The sequence below is a fragment of the Centrocercus urophasianus genome, unplaced genomic scaffold (genome assembly GCF_019232065.1).
Source record: "Centrocercus urophasianus isolate 14NV4802_14NV808 unplaced genomic scaffold, USGS_Curo_1.0 seq_32, whole genome shotgun sequence".
NCBI lineage: Eukaryota > Metazoa > Chordata > Aves > Galliformes > Phasianidae > Centrocercus > Centrocercus urophasianus.
Genome location: NW_024884889.1, coordinates 10,002,849 through 10,011,449, shown reverse-complemented (window position 1 = coordinate 10,011,449; position 8,601 = coordinate 10,002,849). Strand labels below are relative to the sequence as shown.

At 46.3% G+C, this 8,601-nt stretch overlaps 1 long non-coding RNA gene across 2 annotated transcripts; it reads left to right on the top strand.

The window, feature by feature from the left end:
• The first annotated feature begins 3,808 nt into the window (after positions 1-3,808).
• Positions 3,809-8,516, top strand: LOC122166157. Of its 2 annotated transcripts, none has more exons than XR_006170689.1 (3): positions 3,809-4,210; positions 7,504-7,577; positions 8,505-8,515. It is a non-coding gene; the product is annotated as an uncharacterized LOC122166157 (long non-coding RNA). The 2 variants fall into 2 exon arrangements; XR_006170690.1 differs by lacking the exon at positions 3,809-4,210 and adding an exon at positions 4,425-4,579 and having other exon boundaries at positions 8,505-8,516.
• Positions 8,517-8,601: the final 85 nt, after the last annotated feature.

Genomic DNA, 8,601 nt, shown 5'->3' with positions numbered 1-8,601 from the left:
AGTACTCTGAGGGGCTGATTTTAAAGTACATTTGCTGAGACTGTTAATCATGGAACACACAGGAAATCAATTTAAAATGATGTCATAATAATAGCACATGAAAGGAACACAAACATTGCATAACTTGTATAAACAGAAAGGGATTTGTGTGCTGACACTTGTGTAAGTGCAAAGCTGAAAGGCAGGCAGGTGTGCAGCCTGTGGGCCAGAGGGTGTGGAGAGCTTTTCCAGGAACAGAGCTCTGCTTGTGCCTCCCTGTGCAGCCATTCCAGCACCTGACCACTCTCTGAGAGAAATAGGTCTAATCTAAGTCTCCTCTGGCACAGCTTGTGCCTGTTTCCTTTGATCCTGTTTGTTGTCTGGAAGAAGAGGCCAAACCTCTCCTCACCACAACCTCCAGGAAGCTGTAGAGTGCAGTGAGGTCTCCGCTGAGCCTCCTCTTCTCCGCACTGAACAATCCCAGCTCCCTCAGCCGCTCCTCATAAGACTTGTGCTCCAGACCCCTCACCCACCAGCTTTGTTGGTGAGGGGCCCAAAACTGAACACAGCACTCGAGGTGCAGCCTCACCAGTGCTGAGTACAGGGGATGCTCACCTCCCTGCCCCTGCTGGCCACACCATTCCTAATGCAGGCCAGGATGCCGTTGGCCCTCTTGGCCACCTGGGCACACTGTCGGCTCCTGTTCAGCCGAGCACCAACCAACACCCCCAGGTCCCTTTCCTCTTCACCGTCATCCAGCCACTCATCCCCAAGCCTGTAGCGCTGCATGGGGCTGTTGTGCAGCACCCGGCACTCAGCCTTGTTGAACCTCATCCCATTCACCTCAGCACAGCGATCCAGCTTATCCAGATCCCTCTGCAGGGCCTCCCTGCCCTCAGGGAGATCCACACCACCTCCCAGCTTGGTGTCATCTGCAAACTTACTGAGGGTGCACTCAATGCCCTCATCTAGATCATCAGTAAAGATGGGCCCCAGTACCGAGCCCTGGGGGACACCACAGTCGCCAGCTGGACTTAGCTCCATTAACCACTACCTGCTGGTCATGGCCCTCTAGCCAGTTCCTTACCCAAAGAAGGGTAGACCTGTCCAGGCCACAGACAGCCAGTTTCCCCAGGAGAATGCTGGACTTGTCACATGGACTTGTGACAGTCCAGATGGAGGGGGAGCTCTCTAACTGTCTCCACCTGAATCACCAGGGGTGTATTCTGCACAGCCAGATCAGGGCGTAAATTGCCCAGAGGATAACCAATCTGCCTATTAAAGGCAGATGAAAAGAAGGCATGGAGGACCTCAGCCTTCTCCTTATCCTCATTCCCTGCTGCATCAAGTAAAGGATGGAAATTCTCCTTGGTTCTTCTCTTGCTGTTGATATATTTGTAAAAGGATTTCTTATTCTCTTTTACTGCAGTGGCCAATCTGAGTTCAAGTTGGGCTTTTGCCCAACTTCCTTGTAATCTCCCCATGTAGCCAAACCCTTCTTCCAGAAGACGCAAGACTCTCTTTTTCTTCCGGAATCTCAACAATAGTTCCCATTTCATCCACACTGGTCTTCTTCCCCTACAGCTTGCCTTCTGGCGCTGTTCTTGTGCCTTTAAGATTGCCATCTTAAAGAGCGTTCTGAGCAGGTCAAAGTCCTCCCTCTGGAAGTTCAAGATTGCAGTTTTGCTAGCCACCCTTCTGACATCTCCAAGAATACAGAATTCTACAATTTTGTGGTCACTCTGCCCAAGACAGTGCCCACCCTTTACATCTCCCACCAGTCCTCTGTTAGTGAAGAGCAGGTCCAGCAGGGCAACAGCCCTGGTAGTCTCTCGTACCAGCTGTGTAAGGAAGCTATCTTCCACACACTCTAGAAACCTCTTGGACTGCCTCCTCTGCGCTGTATTGTATTTCCAACATATATCCGGGAATTTTAAGTCTCCCACGAGAACAATTGCTGGCAATCACACAACTTCCGCAAGCTGCTCATGGAATGCCTTGTCCATCCTTCACCCTGATTAGGCAGTCTGTAACAGGACCCCACCAAGATGTTGCCCCTATGTGTCTTCTCCCTGATCCCTACCCACAGACGCTCAACTTTATCATTCCTAACCCCAAGCTCTTCAACATCAAAACATTCCCTAATTTTGTTTGTTCTTTCAACCAAAAGCTGCAAATTAGGGACCAAGTCACTCCAAAGCAGGTGTTGTCATGTGTCCTACACATGATAAAGACCTGCAGAAGTTGTAGAGTTACTGCAGCTCTCTGCTGCTGTCTCTACAGGCTGTCTAAGTTGCTTTGCAAGTTAGCCAAATGTGTACTTGCAAATTAGCTTAGGATGTCTGTTCTCAATCATATCCAAGCCTGCAGAGTCAGGGAGCAATCAGAAATATATATATTAGTGGAAAAAACTCATGACTTGAAGATATTTCTGTGGCTCTGTCAGACTTGACATGTGTTTTTCAAATAATTATTGACATCGTCTTATTATGGTTTTTATTTTGATTAGAAATTGTTTTTCTTGAGTTATTACAACTGCATCTAAAAAGCTGGTTTGCAAAGATTATGCAAATGCAAAAGAAACTATAGAAATAATCCCTGCCAGAAACGGCAATACTGTCACTTTCTTGGTATACAAGAACTTGGAGAGAGCAGGCTGGATTTTGTCTAATTATTTAAAAAATATGGTGCTCAGACAGCAGATAAATCAAGAAAAGTGCCTGGCCCAGAGAAATTGCTTCTGATGTTCTAAATTCAAGATGATCGGGTTTCCTCTTTCTGCAAGGCACTGTCACATCTTAAGTACCTCACAGCATCAGAGATGGAGGAAGGCAGCAGCTGAACACAGCCTGAACTGCCCATGCACAATAGATCCTGGCAGTGTCTTTTTTGGAATGAATACAAAAACGTTGATAGTATTATGGTTTAAGTGGTATGTGATAATAAGCTGATTCATTTCCTGCTCAGATTCTTGTCCAAATGTTAGATCTGTTTTGTTGTTGTTGTCTAAGAAGCAGTTAAAGAGGTCTCTCTGCCTCCTAGCATGGTGTTTCTCATCTCCATACAGGAAACAAACTCTAAATGGTTCTGCTGCAACTTGATCGTATACTCAGGAATGTTTCTCTTCAACACCACCACCACCAAAAAAGGAGCACTTTTTTAATTGTATCAAGGTAGGATGAGGTCCATGTCCACACTCCCCTCTCTGCTGAGGAAGCACATTAACATTTGGGCCTTTCCTGCAGTGAAAGGCTTCAGCACGCATGTTCCTGTTCCCAGCCTTGGAGCAGGGGAAATCTTTCCTCTTCATAGGAAATCTCAGTGCTGGGATGCTACACCCTCATTTCCTACCACCACCTGCCTATCCTCTTTGGGCATTGGGACCCTTTTGCTGGGTGCAGGATGCCCTGGGAAGTGCTTGGAGCAGTCACGCCTAACTTGGTATGTTTACACACACTGAGCAGCACACTAGGCAGGAGTAACAAATTGAGGTGATGCTGATAGCACAGCTTCCTGTGTTTGCTTATTAAAATGTAAGGTACAAAAGGAGCTAAGTTGTGTAGCCTTCCCTCATGTGCAGCTGCCTTGTATTGATGCAACTTCCTTGGGAGGCAAAAAATCAGCGGGAAAATCCAGGCTTTTTTTCCCACTGAGTCATGCTGTTGCAGCTATGCCAGAAGGCAGAGCTTTCTGTGTTGTGTCAGCCTTTGTGTCATAGCTTGCAAACCTCCTTCTGTTAGGGCAGCAAATCAGCTTCAAGCTCTTCTGGCTGAAGGCTTTTGGAAAGGGTAAGAGCAAGGGAAGGGAAAAAAAACTGCTTCCTTGACAGGGCAGTCTGAAAGGCTGGCTGCGGAGTATGCAACCACTTGCACAACGTTACTGCACTCTGCCACAGTGGCAAGGCGAGGACATTGCACAAGGAAAATTAGAGGAATCTGTGCTTCTGCTTTTCAGCTGGGCCTGCAGATTTGGGCATTCAGCTACTGCCAGTGTAGGCCTGAAAAGGAATATGATGGAGTTAACATTGCTTATTTTACATTATAATATTCCTTTTTTTCCTTCTTTTTTTGTAGTTCGAAGATGAATACATGAAGCACTGTGAAGCAGATTAAAGCACAGGCACCAGCGGTACATGCCAAGGCTCTGCTCCCAGACCTGTGAACTGATGCCAAGCCTCCTGCTTCCAATTACACAAGCCTTCCACGTCTTGCTCCGGAGGCTGTGAGCACAGGTTTGACCATTTCCAGGGGGTGAGGAGGGTGCTGCAGGCTCTGCCCTGCTGCTGCTGGCAACCATGCGTACAGTTCACTGGGTGAGCACCAGGAAGCAGCCCTATGCAGGTTGCAAGGCATTTCTGCTAATGCTGCAGGCTGGCCAACAGCCTCAGGGACTTCCTCTCTGTCCTGCTGCCTCAGCATTTTCTTCCAGACTATGCTATGGGAGGGTGTTGCCTGCCCTTGTTGAGGCCCCCCCTCCATGCTCTTGCTCCTTGTTTCTCAGTCTCCCAGAAGAACAGCAGCACAAGAGCTGTTTAGAGCACGGATACTGCCATGCAGGTGGAAAGGGAGAAAGAGGGGGACTGGCTACAGGGTCATCTCAGGTGAGAGTGTGGAGGGGGAGCAATTGAAAGAAAGAGATCTACCTGTGGAGGGTCAGCACCACGCTGTCAGGATGAAAGGGCTGCAGGCCTGCAGTAGCTGGAGCCTGCTCCTAAGGACCTGAAGATTATCATTGCTTGGTTCGTGGCTTTTGACCAGCACACCTGTTTCTGTGGGGTTCTGTCCCACGCAAAAGCATAAACATGTTTTTATGTCAGCTTTGGTTCATATCCAGCTAATACATACTTTTAATATATCCTGACCTGCCTGGTGGAGGCAGGCTGTGGTCAGAGACTGCCCCTGCCAGCAGCAGGGATGTGGGTAGCAATGCTGGAGCTAGGGTCAGGGAACTGCCTGTGGTGGAAAATGGGTGCTGCATGCGCTGCTGCCAGATGCACAATGACATCTAAAGCTTTAGAAGCAGTATCCGCAGCTCTGTCTCAGCTCTGCATGCCTTCTGACAGGCTTGTGTAGGGTCTCTGCTCTCTGCAAGAGCACAGGCTTGCTGCAGCTCTGTGCCCTTCTGCTGGGAAAAAGCGATGTACTGGCCAAGGTATATAGCTGCTTCAAAGCACTGCAAGGAGGAAGGAGAATGATATCTTCATGTTGAATATGGAAGAGGAGAGAAAGCACTCACAAGATGCAATTTTGTTCAGCGCAGTTACTCTGGAGAAAAAGCTGGTGAAGTGTATTCTTGCTGTCAGACAGGGCTTTGTTCCCACTGTGATTTTGAAAGAAGTTGCACTGCGCTCAGTGATGCTGTGGGAGACAGCTGCTGGTTTCTAGCCTCTGCAAGGCAGTGTAGGGGACAGTTCTGGCATCCTCAGGCCTTCCCTGACTCTGGATAACCTGATAAATCCTGACAAATTGATTTCCTGGAATGTGAGAGAAGTCATGTAGAATTTGTTTCCCTGTTCATGGAAACAAGCAGATTTCTCACTCTCATTTCTTGGCTTTTTAAGCTGTTTGGGAAGGGAAGAAGGGCAGGGTCCCTGTAGCCTTCTCCTTCTGGAAGAAACCAAAAACTTACGCTCTGTTTCATACTGTGATCTATGTCTCTCTATTATCACCCTATACTTTCTGTACAAGTGAAACCCCTGAGGCCCAGGTTAGAAGTGTGCTGAGAGCAGGCTGAGCTTGAACCTTGGGAAGAAGTTGCTGATGGGAAAAGAAACAAAAGCTGACCCCTACTTCAGATTGCCACAGGTGCATGGTGGTGATGCCATAGCATGCAAGAAATTGTTATGTGCTGAATGAAATACAGGGCCTTTGTGTCTCTTCAAACCTCTTCACAAACTGAACTTTTTAAAAAACTTTTTCAAGGAGTTGCAATTTTGATGGCAAAAATGTACAGGAATTAGTTGCACCAATCTCAGAATTAACATTTTAAAGTGTTTTGATAACCCAAAGTCTTCCCTGTTTGAAAAACAAGAGCCATTCCACTGAGAGATGTGAGAGGAAAGCGGCAGCTTTTGGGAATCTCACGGCATCTCCTCACTGAAATGCTGTGTCCTGCAGCTTTCTCCATGTCTTTTTCACAGCAAAAATTCTTTAAAAATGTTACACTTCATCTGTTTTAAGGAACAAACAGAAAACACCAAGGTTTTTCAATTCTTTCAGTTCCTCTTTTAGAAAGTGCTGAATTTTTACCCTTATGTGCAATGCTAATTTTAAGGCAGTGGGACTGAGGCGTGCTATCGAGCTTGTCCCTGCACTTTGTCACGGTTGAATATCTGCTGCCACCTGGGCCCGGGCAGGTGTCTGGGAGGCGGCTGCAGTCAGTATGTCTGTCTGTCTGTCTGTAGGCAAGCATTTCGCAGAGCAAGCAGACAGCAGAACAGGGCAATTTCTGAGTACAGAAAAAGTAGATGGAAGTTGCTGTCAGGAAGTTCAGAGTTTGAATTTAATGGTTTTCCCCTTCAGCGCTGGGAAGGCTTCATGCCTGCACCCTGCTTGGCCATTTGATGAGGTATTTATTTCCATTCAGTCAGGATAAATGTCTCTTCTTTTAAAATCACCTTGGATATTTACAGAGGGATGCTTTTATTCAAGCTGTGTCTTTTTTTTGAGTATTGTTGCTTTTTTTTTTTTTTAAGTATTGTTATGATTTTAATGTGTTTTCTACTGGTGAGGCACTGGCACAGGCTGCTCAGAGCAGCTGTATGTGCCCCATCCCTGGAGGTGCTCAAGGCCAGTCTGGACAGAGCCCTCGCAGCCTGAGCTGGTGGGGAACATCCCTACCCACCACAGAAGGGATTGGGACTGGGTGGTCTTTGAGGTCCCTTCCAACCCAAGCCACCTTGTGATTCTACTTGTTGATAACTTAGGACTGCAACATCCTAGGAAAAGAAAGGATGGTGAATGTTTCTCCAGTACTCTTTTTGACTAAACAGCTTGACTCCAACTTACATGTGTTGCAAGATACAGATAATTTACAGAGCCCAAACAAGCTGAGATCTCAATACAGTTAACAACTCCTCAATGCATACCAAGCAATAAATATCAAAAGTAGAAAGATGGGAGCAGAATGCTGTACTTCCTCAAAACTATTTTTGCACCTAATGCTGCAGGAAGTGATTGGGAAAGAATGACTTGTTCAAAATAGTTGTATCAGCCTTCCCAGTGATGAGAACTGACTGTCAGGAGGAGAGGAATCTGCTTCTTTCAACTTGCAGGGAAGAAGGTGCACAAAGAAATGGTTTTCATTTTTGTGTCCTCATTCAGCAGCAGCGCTAGAAGTAACGGAAAGCAGAGTCTGAAGGGCAGTGTCATGCATGGTGGGCAATCCTGAGCTCTTTAGGAGCCGTGGATTAGTTAGAGGGCATTGGAAAGCTGTCAGCACTAACTTTTCTCCAAGGTGCACAGGCGGGAATATTTTGTAGCTCCAGACCTTCCATAGCATTTGCAGCTTTTGTTGTAATTGCAGATATGAGATGACTATGTGAACCATACAAGATTGGTATATGAAGAAAAAGAAGTTCAATGCTCAGTACACAAGGCGTAAGTATTTACTCTTGGCAGACCCAGGACTGGGGGATGCTGTTTTTCTGCAGTACCAAAACTGTTTTCAGCAGGCTTGTAAGCTTTAATAAGTGATTTATTTTCTGGTGTAACCAATAGTGAAATGTTCTTGGGCACCAATAGCAGGAAAACACAGCCCCTCTGTAAATTAATATCAGTATTGTTCCAATTACGTTAGTTGATGGTGTGGTGGTAATGTCTAATTCTCATCTGTTCCCAACATTGATTTACCAAAAAGGGCAGAGTTGTTGGATTGGGTATCAGCTTGTTCAGCCTTTCTGATAAAGAAAGTAAATTGCTTGCAGAGTGTTTAAAAGGGTGTGCCAGGAGTACACTCATCTTTGCTCTTTAGAAGCCCTGAGGCTCTGCTGTGGGAGACCCCAGGATCTCTTCAGCAAGGTTTGCCACATGGTAAGCCCCAGAGTCTCAAAGGGCTGGTGTGGACTGCAAGTCAGTCCGATGCCTTTTTTGATTTCTGGCTTGTGACTTCCTGGTGGCAGCACCCGGCTGACAGACTAGTACTGCAATGGCTGTGTTTCTAACTGTCTTTTCCTGACATAGCATTGTAGCTTTGTTCCTGTGAGAGGATGTAATGCGAAAGAGTGAGGAGGCAGGGGCTGTAGTAGATGTCTGCATGAAGGACTTTAAGAATGGCCTTCATGGCTGCTGACACACTATGTGGCTGTAACTCTGAAACAAATGGCTTGCCATGTTTTCAAGTTTAGGCAGCTGAAATAGGAGAGAAAGATAAACATCAATGGATCTCTTACAGATAAAGTTTGAATCTGATAAAAATAATCCTAATAAAATTCCTTCCTAATAAAATTGCACAGGATTTTAATTGTTACAAGTTGCTATCCAAAAACAAGTTCAAAACTCCGCATTTATCCTTTCTGTTAACTACAGCAAAATGTTCAACCAAAGTAAACAGAAACCAGCAACTAAGCTGATGTGGCAAGTGTGGGTGATCTACATAGCCTTGGCTGCACACCTCCGTGAAGAA